This window comes from Belonocnema kinseyi, chromosome 1 (genome assembly GCF_010883055.1).
Source record: "Belonocnema kinseyi isolate 2016_QV_RU_SX_M_011 chromosome 1, B_treatae_v1, whole genome shotgun sequence".
Taxonomy (NCBI): Eukaryota; Metazoa; Arthropoda; class Insecta; order Hymenoptera; family Cynipidae; genus Belonocnema; species Belonocnema kinseyi.
In genome coordinates, this window is record NC_046657.1 from 77,541,710 (window position 1) to 77,564,731 (window position 23,022).

The 23,022-nt window shown below is 37.4% G+C and overlaps 1 protein-coding gene across 3 annotated transcripts in view; it reads left to right on the top strand.

Moving 5' to 3' along the window:
* Positions 1 to 23,022, top strand: part of LOC117168927 (Fanconi anemia group I protein) — a 426,852-nt gene that overhangs the window by 111,678 nt on the left and 292,152 nt on the right. The window lies entirely within an intron of this gene.

The window sequence follows — 23,022 nt, forward strand, 5'->3', positions numbered from 1 at the left end:
AAAATTTTATCTGTTACCGCATGCACTAGGCCCAAAAATGCTATTACTCTTTAAAGTTTTTCCGCATATTACTTCTTGGTGTATTATGAAATGCAATAATAAAAAATGAGAACCCTATTATCTTCCCGTCATTGATGGAGCACTATCCGTCGTTACGGCAACCAGATTTCCGAATGGGATATTTTGAGCGAAGATCTCCTTTTTCAAACCAAGGTAAATATTCAATCCAATGTTTTGCCCCGTTAATGGAATGATCTCTAGTAACCTCGTTCTTAACACTGCTATTTCCCAGAATAAACCGAATCATGGCAACTAATTGAGCAGTATCAGATTTATTAGTTAATTCATCCAACTGATAGGAAAAACAAAGATATTTTTGCAAAATCTTTATTTGTAACGTGCTGCGAGGAAAGGGACCTTAGGGTTAACAGGCGAATTTTTCAGTAGAAGTGATTTCAGAAACGGTTGAAGTTAGACACTAGGAGTGGGTATAATTCCGGAATCCTTCCACTGAACTTAAGATTACATCTTCTTGCTATTTATTCACACGGACACGACACGGAAAGATGTGTTGAAAGTGGCGGGTCTGGATCAATAGCATGAAAAATATGAAAATTGATTTTCTTACCTTAAGGTCCCTTTCTTTGCGACGCATTGCACTTATTTATTCATTATCGTTATCTGCCATTACTCTTTTCTAAACTGTGGTAAAAATTGCGTATTTTTAATGACATTCATGAAGTCTCGTCTATTGCCCTGGTCTTGAAATCATCCATTAGCTGCCTACATGATAACTTTGTATAAATTCATCGTCAGCTAAGGGTTTCATGGTCTTCGAAATTCGAAAAGAAATTGATACGGGCCCGTTTATCAATGGAGAATAGAAGAGATTAAAATCAGTTTTAATTGTTAAAAATAGAGGAAATTAGGTGGAAAGGTTTGTTAACTAGAAAAAGCTACGTCTTACCGCGACCTTGCGCGGCGAAAGGGAGAACTTAACGGGTAAGCTCCCTACGGGTTTGGACTTTTCAAACTTGTTTCCAACCTGCGAAAAAGTTCCCTCGCCGAGGGGAGATTGTCGGTCTGGGGCTCAGCGAGTTCCGAGATAATGTTTGTTCCAAGGCGATCAAGGGGGAGGGAGCAATCAGGAGAAAATTCTGGAATTCGCTCTTTTGTAAGTCTGACCGTATGAAAAGCTGGACTTTCCGGGTCGCATTCCGGGCCGAGAGAATCTATCGAGCAATCTAGAAACTGCCGGTCAGACCTTAGGCGGTGCAAAAGATGTTGCGAACGATGGACCTCCCTGAGGGTAATAAGGGGCAAAAGGCGAGAATGAATCGGACTAAAAACACTGCAACTGCTAAGCGAGATCCCCGATCACCAGAAGGCATCGATTGGTTAAACGAATACATGTGTGACTAAAATCAATCCGACATTGCAATAGAAAAAAAAAAAAAAAGGATCCGCGCGAAGGGGTATATAGCAAAAAAATAATAATCGCCACCGTACCCTAACGAAGAAAAACGCGAGAGAGCCTTTTCTTAGGTCGTTCAATTGACAGTCCGATGACTAGTAACCGCCGTTCCTAAGCGAATAAATGAGGAAGAACTCCCGATCACGCCACTCAGTACTGAGGAACGAGGTGAGATTCGTCCGCTAAATTTTCTGACAGTGTGACACTAATAATGAAAATTTGGCAGACACTACCACTAATCTTCGATCGCTGATAGAAAATCTCCGACACCATCGAAGCTGGAAGATCTGGGATCCTGGATGATTCCTGAAGAATTTAGTTGGATGCTACAACTCGAACTGGAAATTGGATGATTCGCTAGAAGGAAAAAGAAAAAAACAGGTGGGAATAAAAAGAGCCAGAATCAAAAACAGAAGAATGCATTTAATGGTAAAATTCGGGTATAAAACTTGTACCGAATATATGAAATCCTATTTCTAAAAAAACTCATTTTAGAATTCCCACTCCCTAACCTTAAAGAAGGCACCACTCTCCTGTTATTCCTGACAAGCAACCAAAAAGTCAAAGTCAACTATTATTTAAAATAAACCTTCAAATAAACCTTGGCGCATTTGTTTAACCCAAATTCCATTCCAATTTCCTTAGTATATCATTCGACAATCCCTAGAGCTAGATGTAGTTGCTCTTTGTTTTTAGCATAGATCTTAAGATCGTGCATGTAAAATACATGAGTGACCTTGTACTTTCGATCTGCAGGTTTTCCGCACAAGTACCCGTCGGAATGGCGCAGTGCCAGAGATAGTGACAATAATGTAAGGCAAAAGAGGAGTGGGCTCATGGTGTCGGCCTGAAAGACACCTCTCCGAAAGGTGACCTTGTTAGTTGTCACACGATTTTTGCCAGATGAGATAGTAAATCTGGTTTTCCAAAGCGGCATCAATCTCTCTATGCACCCAACTATTTGCGGATGAACCTTTAAGATTTTCAAAAGACAGATGATAAGTCTATGGGATGTAGAATCGAAAGCTTTCCGATAATCAATCCAGGCCATCGATAGGTCACGCTGGTAGAATACTGCATCTTTGCAGACACATCTATCGATGAGCAGGTTCTCCCGACATCCCGCTTCGCCTTTCTTTGAGGTTCGTTGTTCATACATTTCTTCCACACAGGTTCAATGGCCCGAACAATCCTATTATTTAGGATAGCTGTGAATATCTTATACAGTGTGTTCAGGCAAGTCATTGGCCTGTAATTCTTCGGGTTAGGTAAGTTGCCTATTTTCGGCAGGTGTATTGTGCGCCCTTCCATCAATCATTCCGGAATCGGCTCTTCCGACTTTAAATATGCGGTGAAAATGCGGGCCACATGCTGATGGGATGAAGGAAACTTCTTCCACCAGAAGGTTTTGATACAATCTGTTCCCGGTGCGGAAAAGTTCTTCATCCCTTTTGATACTTTTTTCACCTCCTCGGTAGTGATGGGTGGGCATTCTTGAGTGATAACGGGTTCGGATTTCGCGCGCGAACTTTCGAACCTTGGCGGTAAAATTTCTGCCAAAAGTGATGTAGTCAATTACACACTGAATGCGGGGCGCGTACTGTCGTGCCCAGCCTATCTGTATGACAAGTTGATGCATTCGTCTTTTAGTCTCATGATCAACCGTTGGTTTTGTTTTACGGTTCGCGTCGGCTAAAACTCTCGCTGCTGTATACACACAATAATTGATAGCCCAGAGGTCGGATTCTTCGTAAAAATATCCACAAACTGGTCATCCATTTCAGACAGATCTTTAGGCTTGAGAGAAACCTTGGTGTTGATGTTTGTCCGGGTCTTAAGGCATCGCTCTTCCTCTATTGGATGCTTGTCCACGGTTGGTCTCAGTGTCGCCTCTCTTTCTCTGTTGCCAGGTTGTTCTAGCTATGGTATAGTAGGCGTTCCGCTTACATAGCCCCTTTTTCGGAGTAGTCCAGCATGGTTTCGCAGACGTTGCTGCGAAAAGTGCGATAGCTTCGGGTGTTTCTCGCACCACAGAGCATGCAGCTGCGTCATGTAACCCCGTTCAGGGGCCACACTCGCATCGTAGCATTCTAGCAAGTCGTGATTTAGTCGCTTCGTCCACCTAAAGGTCCTGAGATTCCGCCGATCCATCGCATTGAATCCATTTTTATTGGCTCCCCCAGCTCTAGAGTGGTCGGTATTGTTGGTTGACCCATTGTTGGGAGCCCTGCGCGATCTGTTGTTTTGAACCGCACTTACTACAACTATGTTTGGTGTTGTCATTGCTGTTCCCTTGAGAAGCTAAGGAAAGGGGTTCGTCCATCTTTTTAGAGCCCCGCATGAAATGATAAGGCTGCGTACTATGGGAGGTCGCCCGGTATCCCAGAGTCACCGTTCTAGATATCTCACCCAGTGCCATTCAGCTTTCGTTACGGTTTTTACATCTCCGCTTGGGCGGTGTAAAAGGAGCGACTTATACATACCTGGGCGTGCCACAGAGCCGCATTCAGGATGTGACATCTATAAAGGATACTCTCCGAAGCAGATGCAAACGTCTCATCTGACAGATTTGGTCTTCCGAACTGTCGGCGAGGAACAAAGTATCTGCAACGAACATGCTTGCCGTCCCGGTACTACTCTATTCATTTGGAGTAGTTCCATGGACGAAGAACGAGCTCAGATCTCTTGATATCGGGACAAGAAAGGTTATGCACATGAACAAAAGCATGTATCTTAAGTCTTCCGTTCCCGGACTGTACATCTCACGTCGTCAAGGGGGTCGCGGAATATTGAGTCTTGAATGTCTTCACAACAGGATTATTCTGGGTACAGCACATAGAGTTGCAAATGGAAGAGACCCTCTTCTTAAAATGGTCAGGAATCACGAAGAAGTGGGCAAAGGAGCGTTTCTGTACAAAGCAGCGGAGGAGGCTGCGGAAGCACTCGGACTTGACTTCAGTATTAGGGGTGAGCAAAATGCATCAAATCTTATCTATCTCGAGTACTCACTCCTGAAAGTCCGGATTAAGAAAGCGCAAGAGAAAAACTTTTGTGAACAGCTCCTCGATAAGGGGATGCACGGTATCTTCCACAGAAACGTGAAGGATCAGTCAATGTTTTGTGAGCTAACGTTTGCTTTCCTTAAATCGCCCGGATTGATATTTGGTACGGAGGGTTTCATTTTTGCATGCCAAGACGGTGTCATTTCCACCTTAACATATCGTCGCCACATTTTGAGCCAAGACATTCCCGATGCCGAGCAATTAGCTCGAATACTATCTAGTTGTCCAACTCACTCGGGAACGACCTACATTCAAAGGCACAATGCGGCACTAAGAGTGCTTTATTACCATTTCTGTCACTCCTGCGGCATTAACCTTAATATCGCTCCTCTAAATGCTCCTAGGGAAATTGAGTCAATTGTCGAGAATGGGAAGTGCCGCATATACTGTAACTTTATATTCTCGACAATTGTTTCTGTTGCTCACTCGAGGCCTGACATGGTTCTTCTTGACTTCGAGAAGCGAACCATGTTCGTTATCGAATTTTCGGCACCAGCTGACAAAAATATTATAAACAAGGAGAATGAAAAGAAAGAGAGGTATCGAGACCTTACAAGGGAGTTGCAACGATTGTACCCGGAATATTCTGTTAAATTGATCGTCCTTATCATCGACGCTCTTGGAGGTGCCAAGCTTTCACTTGCTAATGGCCTAAAAAGCATCCCTGCGTGTCAACAATATGCTAGAACACTTGCGGGAAAATGCAGAAGGCGGTTATCCTTGGGTCGCTCCGTGTTCTTAGGGTCTACGAGGATTTTGCTGGATCGTCGAATTGATTCCTTTACAGACTGTAACCACCTATCTCACGGTCGTGAGACGTGGTTATGGCTGAAATTTTACCGCGATTTTGCTGGAAGCGGGTGCAATTTTCCAGATTAGCACCCGCTCCCGGCGAAATCCTGCGGTTGTCCTTATGACAAATTTTTAATTGTGTGTGTGTGTGTGTGTGTGTGTGTGTGTGTGTGTGTGTGTGTGTGTGTGTGTGTGTGTGTGTGTGTGTGTGTGTGTAGATATATGCGCTGTGTCGATGATTCCTGGTACGCGTTATTCGTTCAGGCTGCTCATAACCTGGGGCAGTTGACCACCGTCTCCAGTTTTTCTGATTGAGACCTGGTCTTCCGTCTTGGTTAGAAAGCTCAGCTTGTTGAGAATGTTTGGCTTGCTTCTTTTATACACCTTGCAATTTCTATGGAAGTGCCTTCCTATGCCATGTCAGGTATTTGGAAAGGTGTCTTTCTAGAGCGTGTGTCAGCAGGTTGTTTCCAATCTTCTCTAGGTGGTGCGCGGAAGAGTTGGCCTGAATCTCGTTTAACTTCGAACTTTGAAAGAGTGAAAACTTCTTCTACAAAAGACTCCCACTGGCTTCCTCTCAGTCTGGCACTGAGAATGAAGCTGGGCATCTGGTTTCCCTATCGTTGATGAAACGTTATAATCTCTGTCAAATAGATCTCGAAACTTGGTCTTTTTAAAATTTAGGCCACGATAAACATTCCACTATTTTTCTGGATCGCTATGTAGAGCCTGACTTGCGACCTTGATTTGATGGTTTGCCGAGATGTAAGCATTCGCAAAATACTTTTGCATATCTCGCAGGTGAAGGTTCGGGTCTTCATGGATCAGCCATTGAACCCCGGCTTCTACCTGTGACTCCGGGAGATGTCCATGAAAGCTACTCTGCAGGAGCGGGGTGTTTCGTTGCTTCGAAAGCTCTGCGCAGGTTTGGAATAATACGGCAATTGTAAAAAAATAACCAGGCACTCTCTAGGAACGTGGGGGGGGGGGTTAATTTGCGAATCTTAAGTCTATCATCCAGTACCCTCTTCAATGAGTCACAGAGTGAGCCTTTAAATTGCAAATTGTTTTAAAAAAATACTTGGGGACTCTTTCGAATGCTTTGAGCCAGGAATGTATTTGTCACGTGCGCCGAAGAAAGGGGGCTTACTTTGAAGTGAGATTTTTCAGGGTGAGCGGTCGAAGTCGACCCGATAGACGCGACTTTTATGAGAGAGGGAAGACTCACGAAATCTTCCCTCCACTTACCACAACACTCTCACGCATATAGTGGTGCCACTGCCGCTTGACACCTTCTTGTCGAAGAGGGCTATTCTTAGATGTTTGTCCATAAGTAATATAAATAGCTATGAGGACATAACGCATCCTTGTCTCAACTCGTGGATAATATCGTAACAGTCACTCAGTTTCCCTTCTACCCTTACACTCTCTGTGCTACCCGTATATATTATTTTTATTGTTTGTACAGGGTGTCAAATGTACGTGAAAACCGAGAATTGTATGGGAATTTTACATGTACGGAAAATGCACGGGAATTTCCAGCAATGTACGGGAATTTTTTTAAAACTTTTAAATTAAAATTAAAACGGGGGAAAATCAATCACTTTGATTGGATGCCATCTATGTGTTCATACACTTAACCACTTCGATTCTTTCCTAACCTAATCTATGCAGAACAAGATCACGGTCGTATAGACAGGGTTGGGGGCTTCTGTGGTGGGGGAAGTTCCTGCAATCTTTCCGAAAGAACATCGATTTTATTTATGCGAAACAAACTTACAATATCGATTAGAAAGATGACGTAATTTATATTTTCTATATTTAAAAAAAACACGTTCCTCCCAGAAAATTTAAAAATAATTTTGAAAATTTCTTACGTGATATAAAACTCTCTACAAGTATTTTAAAACTAGATATTCCGTTAAGGTAGTACTTGTGTTTTTAGTGTTTGGCTAGATTTTTTTTGAAATTTGGTGAAAACGTTGGGTTAATGTCAAACATTCTGTGAAAATTAATTTTAGGAATTTTTGACTACCTCATTTTTGAGTAATCAATCGTCAAACGTGCGAATTAACATATGCAATTACTAAAGAGAAAATAACTTCAAATAATTATGAGAAATTAAAGCGAAGTATGGCTTTATCATACTGCAGATAAATTGCATTTTTGATGAAGATGAGTAAGCGTACAGTGCGTGGAAAAATTAAATACAAAAAGGAATGGGAGATTCAATTTCTATGGGTTGAACCCTATCCCTTGGATGATTATGCTGCAAGGTGCAAATGGTGCAACCACTGCCCAATTTCTGTTGAGTTTATGGGAATCACAGTTCTGCAGTCATCAGAAAGGCGGCAAGCATAAACAAGCAGCCGAAGCATATAAAAAACTGTGCCTTTGATAAATCAATGGATTCCGAAACCCGAAACTCTGTCTGCGAAAGATTCAAAACCTTCGACTTCTAAATCTGCAAATAATCTACTCGTCAATGATCGATCTTTCACCGTATTCGAAAAAACTCAAGCAGATTCAACGCAACACTCAGCTTCTAAGCCCCTCGCAAATGATCATGAAAAAAGACGCGTAGCAGTTTACTTAGGTCGTTATTTTTTATCTGAACTAAACGAGAAGATAAAAAACTATGACTTTTACGTGTTTGTTTTCGACGAATCTCTAAATAAATACTGCTAATCGCTGCAAATGGACATCGCAGTTATGCTAATGATATTTTTAAAGCTTAAAACAAGCTCTTGTTAATAACGACACCAAAAATATTCTGCAAATCTCCATGGATGGTCCTAATATTAATTTCAATGTTTTAAAATTACTTTCTGTTGAATTGAGACCTGAAAAAGGTGACTTTAACTTTTGGACGTTGGTTCATGTGGGATTCACACCCTTCACGGTACTTTCAATACTGGAATTACAGCAACTAATTGGAATTGGAATAATCTCACCTGTTATGCAGTGGATTTCGTTGATTTTGGAATCAATAAAAAAATACTTACTTTCTTTTGAAAACTGACGAAAAAGCATACATCCTTCCTGCGAAACTGGAATTCTTTGAAATTTTTGCATGAGAATTCGAAAGATTTCTTTATGTATTTCAAAGTGATAAGCCATTGTCTCCATTTTTTCACACTGCTTTGTATCAGCTCGTTTACACTACAATGACTCGCTTCGTGAAGAAAGAAGTTTTAGACTCTACGCCCATCAAAGACATCGATATGAATGATAATAAAATTCTCAAGATAACCGAAGACGTTAATGTAGGTTTCGCCACCAGGAAATTTTTTATTCCAAACATTTGTCGCAGAAAGACATTCTTCTATTCCACCAAGATTGTGAAAAATGCTTCCAAGTTTTCATATCAAAGCTCTTCGAGCGGTCTCCATTGAAATATCCTTGGCAAAAGCAATGGCGTGCATTGATCCAGCCATAGTATCATCTTTTGATTCTCAGCATGGCTTAATCTGTTTCTCACGAGTATTCCACATGTATGTAAATTGGTAATATCAAGAATGAAATAACGAATTTTTTCCGAAAAAAGCACGTCTTGCTCATCTGCGGATGAAAATTCTCGGCTCGAAATATCAATTCAAAAACTTGAAGATTTTAGTGGAAAGGGTTCTTATATTATTACATGGCACAGGTGCAGTCGAAATCGGTTTTTATGTCAGTAAAGAATGCCTCATGGAAAATCAAAAAGAAAAATCTTTGATTGCCCAACGCTACGTTTATGACGCTTGTTACGGAACGTGGTGGTATTTTGAAGACTAAGATTAGTCAGTCCATGGTGCACGCATTTAAAAACCCCCACAGCGGGTACATTGAAGTACTCAAGGAGCAACGCCAAAGAAGAAAAAAATAAATTGAGAAAGAAGAAAAGAGAAAAAGCCGGAGAAGTTCAAGAGCTGGAAAATAAAAAATGGCTTTAGATAACGAACGGAATGTGTTAATTGAAGACATTGAGAAGACAAAACAAAAATAAAGTGATATTCAAAACTATTGAATAAAAATGCATTCAAGACCTAAGAATCCTAAATAGATCAAACAATTTTCGGGATTGATAGGAAACTATCGAAAATTTATTAAGAATTTTTCAAAAACAGCCAAACCTTTAACACAGTTATTTAAAAAAAGGAAGATATTTTCACTGGACACCGAAGAAAAGTGACAGACCAGTAGGAATAACTGAAGTAGGAATAGGAGAATAAATTAAGGAATAAAAATTAGAATGAATAAAAAATTAGATAAAATCATGAAATTAATTAGTGCAGTAAAACCCATATTACATGAATATTTTATTATGGCTAATGCAACACGGACAGGAGAATTAACTAAAATTTTCGAACCAGTTAAAGGTAAAAGATTTAATTGGATAATAAAAGCATACGGTTTAAAAAAACAAAGGAAAAGAAGATCGTATTGAAAGGATTATACGAAAATTTGGAACCAATGCCAAAGTAATATGCATCAAAGATTTACCTGCCACTGAAGGAACTATTAGGAAAACAACTATGTTCAAACCTAAAATATTAAATCCAATGATAATTAGAAATGAACATTGGCCTACAACATTTTAAGAAATATGGATAACAAACCAATAGAATGTAGAAGTTAAGAAAATATAAATTACACCACAAGAGACAGAAGAAACTCTAATTGAATTCTTTAAGAAACAACTAAACAAATATGCTATTAGAATATGTTATGAAGAATTACAAGAAAAAGAAATCAAAAGACTTTTGGTCAAATCGTGGAATGGAGAAAACCAAACGATATATTTAACATTGATGGCTAAAAACACACACAAAAGCAAATGATAAGAGAAGCTCACAAAGGAATGTTAGGTAGTCGTTGCGGAAAATACATTACTGTATGACGAATTAGAAATATCACTAACTGGCAAAATATCACTAATGACGTTCACAAATTCATAGAAATTTTTCTTATTTGTCAAAAATACGAATAGGGAAAAATAGACCCTCATCCACCGAATCTGATATACCAGAAGTTTCAAACGATAAGATAAGTATTGAATATTATGGACAACCTAAGGAAATATTAACAGACAATGGATTTGAATTTACTTCAGAAGAACTTTAACAACCTAAAAGAAAATCATTATGAGCTAGGTGACAAAATGCTGCAGAATAATCATAGGTATAATAAGGGCAGTGAAAAGTGGTTAGGCCCTTATGAAATTAAAGAAGTAGGACAAACTCGTTGTACTCTATTAAATAACAGTAAAAGGGCCCAAAGATGATTTAAAAGTCTTTATTACAGATGATGATACTATTAATTACATGGATGGTTATCATAATTACAATGGTGAACCTCAGCCAGGCACAAGTAACGATAGCAGAAATTAGAGACAATTATAATCGGAATAAACTTCATGAGGTGTTATTGCTTCTTTCTCTTATCTAATTATTTCTTAAGATAAGTTTACCAACAATACCTTTTTAATATCAGTTTTAGGTAACTTCTTACAGCATATACCTACATGAACTTACTTACTTTTTTTATAACCCATTAAAGTCGTTAAATAAACATTTGTAATATTAAGCTAGGGTTCTAAAAGTATTTACAGTACACTCTAGATGAATCCATGACAAATATCACAAGCGTTAATGCTCCTGCAAATGAGTGATGAGTACCTTGAAAAACCTCCCACCAATCGCAGCGCGAGTTGTGCAAACTGTCGTAGGGTTGAGATGGTGTATTTTTTTAAATTGTGTTTCTTTTAATTTTCAAACAACCACTTTTTTTATCTTGTGATTTTATTGGTAGGTACTTGTTCAGGTTATTAATCGCTCATTTGCGGGAGCTTCGACGCTTGGGAGATATGTCACGGACTCCTCTAAATGCTATGTCTCTGCGCGCGCGCGCGCGCGTGTGTGTGTGTGTGTGACGTGCGTCACGCCTTGTAAGGTCTCTATACCTCTTTTTCCATTCATTCTTCTTGGCTATGATGTTTTTCTTGGCTAGTACAGAACACTCGACAATAAGTATGGTTCGTTTCTCGAACTCAAAGATAACCATGTCAGGCCTCGAGTGCACAACAGAAACAATTTTCGAAAATATTAACTTCCAATATAGAGATAGTAATAAAGCACTCTTAGTGCTGCATTGTGGCTCTAGATTCAGGCCATTTCCGCGTCAGTTGGACAACTAGATTGTATGTGTCCTAGATGCTCGGGGTGTGTATGATACGCTCTGCAACTATGATCGAGAATGTCTTAGCTCACAATGTGACGGCGGTATGCTAAAGTGGATTTGACACCGTCTTGAAATGCCAAAATAAAACCCTCTGTGCCTGGCTTCAATCTGGGTGATTTAAGGAAAGCAAACGTTTGCTCATACGACGTAGGCTGATCCTTCACATGTCTATGAAAGACCCCGTGCATCTTCTTGTCGAGGAGCTGTTCACGGAAGTTTTTATACTATTCTTTCGTAATCTAGGCTTTCAGGAGTGAGTACTCAAGATAATATTTTGATGCATCTTGCTCCCCCCTTAACCCTAGAAGGATCCACGTAGCTGACTCATCCTCTAACCGTCCGCCGGGGTTGTACACTACCCCAAACTTGTACCGTGGCACAATGCTTCCCATTTGAGGTATAACAATTTTAAGGCAGGGAATTTTTTTCGTTTTTTAATATAGAAAACAATTTTGCTTTTGCCAATTTTGCTTTTTCCTAAAAAAAAACATAATTATTTGAACATAAGAAGTAGAGGAAATTAGAGGAATCGGACAAATGGCAAAAATCTTCAAAAATACTAGTCAAATTGATTATTAAAATTCAGATTTATTATAAATACTCCAAAATGTTTATAAATTCTCAAAAATGAGGAAATATTAATAATATAAAATTTTTTATTCAAAGTATTGACCATTGGATTCTACACATTTTTCCCATCTTTCAGGCAAATCATGGATATCATTCCAAAAAAACTTTTTCTCTTTCGAAACAAACCATTCGACGAACCATTTTTCGACTTCTTTAAAATTGGCGAAGCGCTGTTCTGCGAGTGAGTGTACCATCGATGCGAAAAATATTTCCCAATGCAATGCTTTTAATGTATTCTTCACCACTTTAGCGGTATGAGATGGTGCGTTGTCATGTTGTAGGATAACTTTGCCATGTCTTGGGGCTCATTCCGTCTTACCAGGTTTTAATAACTCGAAGTACACCACACCACACTGGTCCCACCAAGCACAGAGCATTTTCTTACAGCCAAAGCGATTTGGCCTTGGAGTCGATGGGCCGACCTCACCAGGTGAAAGCAATGATTTTTTCCGCTTCGGGTTCTCGAAATAAATCCATTTTTCGTCCCCCGTGACAATTCGATGCAGAAAATATTTTCTTCCGAACCGTTCAAGCAGCATTTCACAAATGGTTTTTCGATTTTCCATTTGTCTATCGTTCAGTTGGTGTGGTACCCATTTTCCATACTTTTGGATTTTCCCATGGCTTTTAAAGGTTGGCAAGTTGCTCCTCGGGTTACATTTAGTATTTGTGCCACTTGTTGCTGCGATTGGGTTGGGTCTTCATCTAATAACGCCAACAATCCCTCGTCTTCGAACTTTTTCGCTGCACCAGGATGTTCATTGTCTTTTAAATCGAAATCTCCACTTCTAAATTGACGAAACCATGTCTCACATGTTCTAATCACTGGAGCATGTTCACCATAAGTTTCTACCAGCAATTGATGAGCTTCAACTGCTTTGTTCCTTTGATGAAATAAGAAAAGCAACGAATGCCACAAATGCGATTTACTTGGAATGGAACTCGACATATTCACTGAGGTAAACAACTATGATGCTATTATTTTGGTAGAATGCAATTGTGTATTTTTGAATGTTATTGTCCATAGAAAAATATGACATAGACGCCAAATCATAGAAATGTGTACATATCTCTAGCGACATCTATGAGTAAAGCCCCCTGGTAATACTTACAATATGGCTATTCATTCCAGAGAGGAGCAATTAGAGCACAGGACGGCCCTGCACTCTAATTGCTCCGCTGTAGAATGAATAGCCATATTTTAAGTTATATTTCCTCATTTTTGAGTATTTATAAACATTTTAGGATTATTTATAATAAATCTGAATTTTAATAATCAATTTTACTAGTATCTTTAAAGATTTTGGACATTTGTCCGATAAATTACTGAGAAAATTCTTAAACTTAAACCGTCCACTGGGGTAGGGCGCTACCCCAAACGATATTCACGTCCGTACAGAACTCATTCAAAACACAGATCATCTCGGTTGTTGACTGAGGTCGATTGCTGAATACTTGAAGTGAATTATGGTTAGGGTCCCGGACCAAATTGCACATGCCCTTAGTCAGAAGCGTACCTTGAACTTTGAATGGTGTAGCAGACTACCCCGATGGATCGTTCTAGGGTTAATTTTGAAATCAAGGACGAGTGTTTCGGCAGCCTTCTACTTTGCTTTGTACAGAAACGTTCTTTTGTCCACTTCTTCGTGATTCAAGATTCAGTATTCCGCGACCACCTTGATGGCGTGAGATGTAGATTCGCTAAACTGAAGACTTTAAGTGCATGCTTTTGTTCATGAGCATAAACTTTCTTGTCCCGATATTAAGAGATCTGAGGTCGTCCTTCGGCAAAGGAACCACTCCAAACGAATAGAGTACTACAGCGACGGTAAGCATATTCGTTGCAGATATTTGTTCCGCTCTAACAATTCCAAAGACTAAATCTGCTGGATGAGACGTCTGTATCTGCTTCGGAGAGTATCCTTTATAGATCTCACGTCCTGAATGCGGCTCTGTTTCACGCCCAGATGTGTCTTATAGCGTTTCTGTCGACGAGCTCAGGGTCTTCGGGATGCTGTTAAGTTTTTGTCGCTCACAAATGAATCTTGGCGAATTTTTCTAACCCAACTCCATTACAATCTCTAGAGAGTATTCCTCGACAATCCCTAGAGCTATGTATAGCTTCTCTTCATTTGTAGCATAGATCTTAATATCATCCATATGAAATATATGAGTGATCTCATACTTTCGATTTCCAGGCATACCGCAAAAGTGCCATTTGGAATGGCGAAGTGCGAAAGATAAAGACAATAATTTGAACCACAAGAGGTGTGGGCTCATGGAGTCGCCCAGGCAGACAACTCTCTAAAAAGTGACGTTGTTAGTTGTCACACGATGAGAGGTCTAATCGAAAGCTTTTCGGTAATCAATCCAAGGCATCGATAGATCACACTGGTAGAATGCTGCATCTTTGCAGGCACCCCTATTGTTCAGTAGGTTCTCCCGACATCCTGTTGAACCTTTCTTTGTGCCGCGTTGTTCGTGCATCTCTTGCCACGCAGGTTCGATAGTCCAAAGAATCCTGTCATTTAGGATAGCTGTGATGATCTTGTACAGTGTGTTTAGACAAGTGGTTGTTCTGCAATTCTTCGGGCAGTGTGCACTCTTCCACCAACCACTCTGGAATAGACTGCTCCGACTTTACATATGAAGTGCAAGTGCGGGCTAAATGCTGGTGGGTTGAAGGAAACTACTTCCACCAGTAAGTTTTGATGCTATCTGGTCCCAGAGCGAAATAGTTCTTCATACCTCTTAAAACTTTTTTGTACTTCAGTAGTGATTGGCGGGCATTCTTCCTCAGGCATTCTTCTTTCATAAGGGTCTTGGAAGAGTCGAGATGGATAAGAAAAAAACTTTTGTTTGTCTCTGACCCAACTCATTCTCCGCTCTAGACTTCTCCTAGTCTCAGATAGTACCCGTATTCTGTCGACCATATGCTGCCTGTTGGTCTGCAGCTTTGACTTTTGTAGTATTAGATAACGGATTTGCAGTTTGTGCGCGAACTATCGAACCCTGGGGGTGAAATTACTTTCAGATATTATGTAGTCAATCGGACACTGAATACGGGTCGCATACTGTCTTGCGCTGTCTATCTCTGTGGCAAGTTAATGCATTCTTCTTATGATCAGCCGTTGGTTTAGTCTTACAGTTCGGCTAGATCTTCAGGCTTGGGAGAAACCTGAATGTTGATGTTTTTCCGGGTCCTGAAGCATGGCTCTTTCTCTATTGGATGCCTACTCGCAATTGATTGAGAAGACCCTCCGCTTATATAACCTCTTTTACGGAGTTCCTCGGCACAGTTTCGCAGTTGTTTATGCGAAAAATGCGTAACTTTTTCCTTCTGGGACAATACTCGTATCATAGCACTCTAGGAGGTCGTCAGTGAGTTGACCCGTCCACTCAAAAGTATTGAGATTTTGCCTGCCTATCACATTGACTCAGTCTTGATTGGCTTCCCCAACTGTCGGGTATTTGGCATTGTTATATGACCCAGGGTCGGGGGAGGCCTGTGCGTTCGATTGTTTTGAACCGCACTTACTACAACTATATTTGGTTCTGTCATTGTCGTTCCCACAAGCGGCTAGAGAAAAGGGTTCGTCCATCCTTGTAGAGTCCCGAATGCAAGGATAAGGCTGCATACTCTGAAAGGTGATCCGGTATCCTAGAGTCTCGTATGAAACATTTCACCCGTGTGCCATTCAGCTTTCGGCACGGTTGTTACGTCTCCGCTTTGGGGGTGACCAGTGGTATACTTAGCATTATACTACCGAATATATATGAAATTACTGAAAGTTTCTTAATTTGTCCGCTGAGAAATTTAAAAAGAATCAAAATTGATAACACAATGATGATTTGCGGTTTACGATTAATTAAATTCAGATTTTTGAAGATTTTTTAATAATATTTCGACGCTTTTAAGCGTTTTAATGGGTTTCAAAAATGAAAATTTTTGAAACCCAAGATTGCAGGGGAAGAAAATTTAATTAATGTTTTTTGAATACTTTGAAAGAAAATGTTTAAAAATATTTGACATTATTTTCTCATATTTCGGAAAATAATGTAAAAGATTTCGATAAAAATGTTGTCAATAGGCAGTCATCGTGGCTGAGATGGTAAAGTGATTGTCCTATGTTCGAACACTGCAGACTTGGCAGCCACACTGGCGCGGGTTCGATTCCCAAAGCATGAAGCGATACTGGACGTTATTTTTGAAACTTTCGCTTCTCTCCCATGTTGTATTACGCGACAGATACCCTACAGTTTATAATTAACCCTACAATATAGTCGCTAAAGACCCCGGCAGTTTATGCGACTATAAACATTTAACTAATTCAGAACCCTTTTCAGAATTTTTAAAATTTCAAGCGAATATAAGATGTTTCTTAACAATTCTGGAAATTTTTAAATGATTGTTTCTTTTCAAACATTTATTTTGCGAGAATAATTAAAACTTTTAAAAACATTCAAAAATATTTCCAAAACTATCAAAAAAGAATCTAGAAGATTAAAAGGCTATTTTTTAATTTTTTAGAATGTGTTACAAAATTCAAGGAGAACTTTGAACAATTTTAAATTGTAAACTTGGAAGTTAATTTATAAAAAATTAATAATCATAAACAAATTGAAAGCGTTCAAAATTTAAATGTATGTTTTTCAATTGGACAATCTTCAAATGAAATTATTTCAGACTGAAACTTAGAAAACAGAAAAGTTTCAAAACGTTAAAAATGTAAATGTTTGTAAAATAGTGAAACTATTAAATTGAATTTTTAATAGAAATTACTCGAGTTGAAGTTTAACTTCTTCTAAAACGATTTTTGTATATAATTATAAAATTATATAAATTTTTGTTGAAAAACATATTATTAAATTTTGAGCACGCAATTTCTTTATGAATACTTATTTTTTATAAATAAACTTCCAAGTTTTTAATTCAAAATTTAAAGACTTGAATCCCATCGAGTTGAAAATTATTCTTATTTAATAGTTGAAAAAGTTTGAAAATTAGATTTCGAAAGCTTTGAATTCTTATTGATCCCATTTTCAAAACTCTTATCTACAAACATTTCAATATTTAACGTTTTGACATTTTTCTGTTCTCTACATTTCAATGTGAAGCTTTAAAAATTTTCAAGATATTTCAAAAGATTTTTTAGGATGTATTAAAAATGTCAAGGAATTTTCAATTTATTTTTATAATTTAAAGGAATTTCATAGAATTTAAAAAAAAAATTAGAAGGGTTTTTTTAAAATTCGAAAGTACTTTAGAAATCGTTAGAGTAAGTTCTAGGTATTTCAGAAGATTTTGAAGGATTTGAACAATTTAAAAAAAATTTCAATTAATTACAGTAATTTAATATGAGATTTTAAAGGATCAATTAACATATTTTTATATTTTAAAGGAATTTCAAAGAATTAAAAAGATTTGAGAAGGGTTATTTAAAAAAATTCCAAAGTACCTTAAAAATCTTTGAAAGATGTGACGGTGTTTCAAAAATTTTGAAAGTTTCGAAATATTTGAGAGTATTTTAAAAGGTTTCAAGGAATTTTCAATTGATTACAGCGATTTAATATGATATTTTAAAGGATTTGATGTGTGTGTGTGTGTGTGTGTGTGTGTGTGTGTGTGTGTGTGTGTACATAAGGATATTTTAATAGATTCCAGGGACTTTTCAATTGATTTCAATAATTTAGTATGAGATTTTAAAGGATTTGATATATTTTAGGGTATTTTTTAAATTGCAAGAAATTTTCAAGAGCTTTGAAAAATTTCAAAAGATTATAAAGGATTTTAAATATTTTAGGATGTTTTAGAACATTCTAAGGAATTTTACATTAATTTCATTAATTCAATGCGATTACAAAGAATTTTAACAATTTTTTCCATCTTTTCTGGTTGAAAGTTGAACTACTATGTAAAACAAATTTGTTTGTTGATGATTCTTCAATTTAGTTGAGAAAAAAATTCTGATAATTTAACCATTTTGTAGAAAATTCTTCTTGTTTTTGTTTAAAAATTAATTTTTTTGACTACAAATTTAACTAGTTTTAATAACTATGGTTAAGAATTAATTTGTGGCATAGAAAATTACTCTCGATGAAAAATAAATTTCCTTTGTGCAAAGTTCAAGTATTTGATTAAAAATGCCTATTTTAATATACAATTCTGATTTTTGGATGAAAATTAAACTTTTTGTTCAAAAATTTAACTATTTTGTTGGAAACAGTTATACTTTTTTTTTAATTATGTATTTTTTTTAAATTTATTATTTTGTACAGAAAACTAATTGTTTTAGTTAAAAGTTTAACTATTTCTATTAAAATTTAGTCAACTAGTCATTAATATTAATATAATATTTTATAATCATAATATTAACCTTAATAGTATATATAATAGTAATAATATCCATATTATATATACCTGAAAAATATTACCTCAAAATCGACGCATGCATGAAATTAAGAATCAGGCGAAACATTAAAATTGCCAATTTATTTCAAATGGGGATCGAGATATTTATAGAGGACCACCGAAGCTTTCAGATCGGCAATCATAGTGCAGCAGAAAACCTGAGAAAACCGAAGTTAGAGTCGTGCATTTTCAGCTTAAACACGAACTCACAGCGCTAATCATGCACCTTCTGTTTTTCGTCTCCCAAACTGTAGGTATGGTGGGGGGAAATTTCTAGCTCGATCTGGCAGCACTGGTGCAATGTTGTACCTTGTTTTCTCACTCTTGGCTTCAAACACCAAGTGCAAGTCTTCGATTGACTCTGCCATAAACGCCTAATTATCTACGAACGCATCAGTTTCGAGATTCACATCTTCCTTATTGAAAAGGGCCATTCTTAAACACTTGTTAATGAATAATATAATCAGCCATTAGGACATAACTCATCCATGACCAACACCTTGCATAATATCGAAGGAGTACAGTCGCTTTTATCTCCCTTTCTTCTGTATATTGGTACTATAATTGTTTTTTCCAACTGTCTGAAAATACTATTATGAAAATTCCGTTAAAAAAAGATTTTTTCACCTACCTGTGTGGAAAAATTAAGGGGGCCCCCGTCGGGGGCCCGCATGGATTCCCTCAAGCCTTGTGGAATCCATGAGGGCAATTCAGACGAGGTCCCTCATGGCAACGACATGCTAATCCATAAGGGTACTGGGCTGTCAGTGTGGACCTGCACTGGATATCGCTACTGACACAGTACTACCACAATAGGAAATTTACCATGGGCGCAGTACTGCGTCAGTGCTAACTAGTCGTCATAACGTTAGAGTATATCTAACGATATGACGAAAAAGGTATTTAAAATATAAATATTCATTAATTACGAGTATTTTAACTGCAAATATGAATAGTCCTGTTTAGAGTAAATACATATATTACATTTTTTAATATTACATTTCAAATAAAATTTCTAACGCTACAGGGTATCGAACCTACATATCTATACCTAAATCTATCGTCTACTCTCTAAATTTCTTGGAGCGAAAATTAAACTCCAACTCTGGAGCGACTGCTATATCAACTACGATGGATTCATAACGTCTGTCCGTTGGAACAGAAGCTTGGCTCCTACCATGGGAGTTACATGTTCGCTCCCAATTACAGTCATAATCGGTTGACTCCAACTCCTGCAGTTCCTTTTTTGACACCAAAGAGGAGTGATCCTGCGAATCACTCCAAAGGGAGCGTGAGGTGACTCCAGCTAGCGCGGGACAGTGTTATAGAAGCGGAGTGATGGTGGGTGGGGATAGGGGTAGCAGGTAGCAGACAGGACAGCGTCGTTTTGACGTACTTTTCCATTTTTATTCTAGTTTTCGTGGTAGTAGGTGACGCATCAAGCAGTGAATTTGGAAAAGTTATAGTATTTTGTGTTTTGTGAATCAACGAGTACATTAGATTTCATCATGGCAAGTAACTCTTAATTCTTATTATTCAACTTATGGTCATGTTAAAGTCCAAAATAAAAGGGTTCACTTTTGAGATTTCATTTTAGAAATCAAAAGAGCTGTTGCTTTTGAGAGTTTTCCGAGTCCCGAATCCGGACGCGTCCCGTATAAAATATGTTTTAAAGAACGTAAGAGGTCTGCAAAGTGTAGGGCTATTTATTTAGAAAATGTATAATATGCATCAATAATTGATTAAAAACTTCTTTCTTCAGGATTCTTTGAAAACTCCTGACGAATGAGTGGATTTCCTGGAGTTGAAGGGAGTCTACGTGGACGCCATCAATTCATTAAAAGGTTCGCTACTTATATTATTTATGTGTGTGAGATAATGCTTGCAGTTACCAAATCATTCGATTTAAACATTTATAACTTAGTTGCATATTGTATACATATTGCATACTGCTAAGAAAGTCCGTATTGGTTAGAAAATGAATTTTTTAATCTGAAAATCGAAGTACTGCATTTTTGTAATATTTGTAACTGTTTGGTTGAAAATGAGCCTTTTTAGGATTAAAAGCCAAATATTTAATTCAAATTTGGTATATTTTATTTAAATTGAGTCTTGTTCGTGGTTAAAAATCCATCTTCTTGGTTAAAGATTCATATTTTTTTCAAAAATAAGCTATTGCAGTTACAGTTTCACAAATTCAGTTGGAAATACATCTTCTTGTTTATGAAGTAGTTGCGAATTAGTAACGGGTATGATTATTCTTTGCATTTATTAGTAGAATTTCCTAAAAAACAATGTATTTTCTTCTGAAATTATGGAACTTTAGCTGGGATAGTTAATTTTTAAACTAAAAAGATGAAGCTTTAACCGCCCGTGTGGAAAAATGTTCAGGCGCTGGCCTGGCCCAAAACAGACCGCCAGGTTTCCAGCCCTGGCGCTGACCAGATAGTCTGGTCTTGACCTGGCCAAAAGTGTAACGTTTTTTTGGCTAGCCCCAGACCAGACCGTCTGGTCAGCTGCTAGACAGGGGCTGGTCAGCCGCTAGTTATAGGCTAGTTAGCCGCAAGTTATTAGCTCGTTAGCCACTAGTGAATGGATGATCGATTAATGTTTTATCGTTGAGAATCATATCGTCTATGTTTAGAGGATCTGCTTTGAGGGTACGCTCAAAAAGCAAAACATGATTTTCTAGAAAAATATACAATATACGTGTTTCATATAATCAGTAAGAATTCAAACTTTGCGTGAAAAATATACTGCCATCAATAAAATCAATAAATTAAATAATCGTTTCTAATACTTATTCTTCTATAATAGATAGAAAATAGGTTTGCACTTACTATTTATTAAATAACTTTTAGCTAACTTTTGGCTGGATTAATATATTATTAGGAAAATAATAAGAAATTTTGACAGTTTGTTACACTTGACCGACGAAAACTAGCACTGTTTCCGAGAGGTCGGAGCAAAGCACTGTTAGAATACTTCAAGTTGTGACGTCAACTGGCAAGATGTCTCCACGTCGAGGGCTAAGCAATGAATTACAATCATTTGGGAAAACTTGATTGTTTTAATGACTTGGATACAAAAATTTCACCTAAACTTTTTTAGTTTAAAAAATTTCATTATAGGCTCTGCAACTTTTTAAAATGTAAGATAAAATTTACTGTATCGAACTTAGATTTTTGTCTTGGCTCGCTGATCCGCGCCAGGCCTGGACCAGACCAGATTGTCAAGACAATAAGAAAGAAAGTCGTGTTTTCATAGTTTGAATTTCTTATTTTTCATTATTTTAGACACCCTGTTACTTTCTCTAAATACTCCCAAAAAAATTTTGTGATGGAACTTAAGATTTTTTTTCTTGGCTCGCTGATCAGCGCCAGGCTTGAACCAGACCAGACTCTCAAGATGATAAGAACAAAAGTCGTGTTTTCATCGTTTGAATTTCTTATTTACCATCATTTTAGACACCCTGTAACGTTAGATAGAAAAAGGCTTATTTTTATACTTTGAGTTTCTAATTTTCCATAATTTTAGACACTCCGAAATATTTGTGAAGTATGTCAAAAATATTTGCTTATGGAACTTATGATTTTTTTCGTTCTTAGCTAGCTGACCAGTGCCAAACCTGGGCCAGAACAGACCTTCCAGCCTAGACGGTCTCGATAAAGTCAAACCTGAGCCGGACTGGCGTCAGGCCTGAGCCGAATTAGTTCTTCCAGACTAGAGAATCTATATAAATCCAAACCTGGGCCAGACCTGTAACCAGAATGCCCGGACATTTTGCCACACGGGCAAGAGGATTGATTTTCAGGCACGGTAAATACTTAAATTCAATAAAATACACGAATTTCAAACAAAATAGTTGAAGTTGAAACTTGAATAGATCGAATTTCAACCAAACAGATACATTTTTAAACAACGAAGATAATTCTTCAAGGAAAAATTAAATACTCAAATTTTCAAATAAAGAAATTAGTTTTCAAGGACAAAAACTGTCTTGTTTTTTAAAAATTCAAATATTCCACATGAAAAATAATATTATTCAGTGAATAATAACTTTGCTGTAGAGTGTTATATCGCTGTCCTAAAAAACAAATTTTATTATGGTTTTAGACCTATATTAAATAGATGCTTCTAAAAATTCTTTAAGAATATAGTTATACATATATAAGAAAAATTTGTGACAGTAAGATCTGATTTTTAAATATTTCGAACATAAAAACTAATATATACTATTTTTTCAGGATGGACATCAGCGAACCTACTATGGATGTGTGAAGTGCCTTAATGTATCTCGCTACTATCGCTTCTACTCAACAGGCTTGAAAGAGAGACATTCCATCAACTTTTCTGTTTAATCGTCCATTGTTGTATTTTATAGATTTTTTCTGATTTTATTTATGTTTAATTAATAATTTTTTTATGAT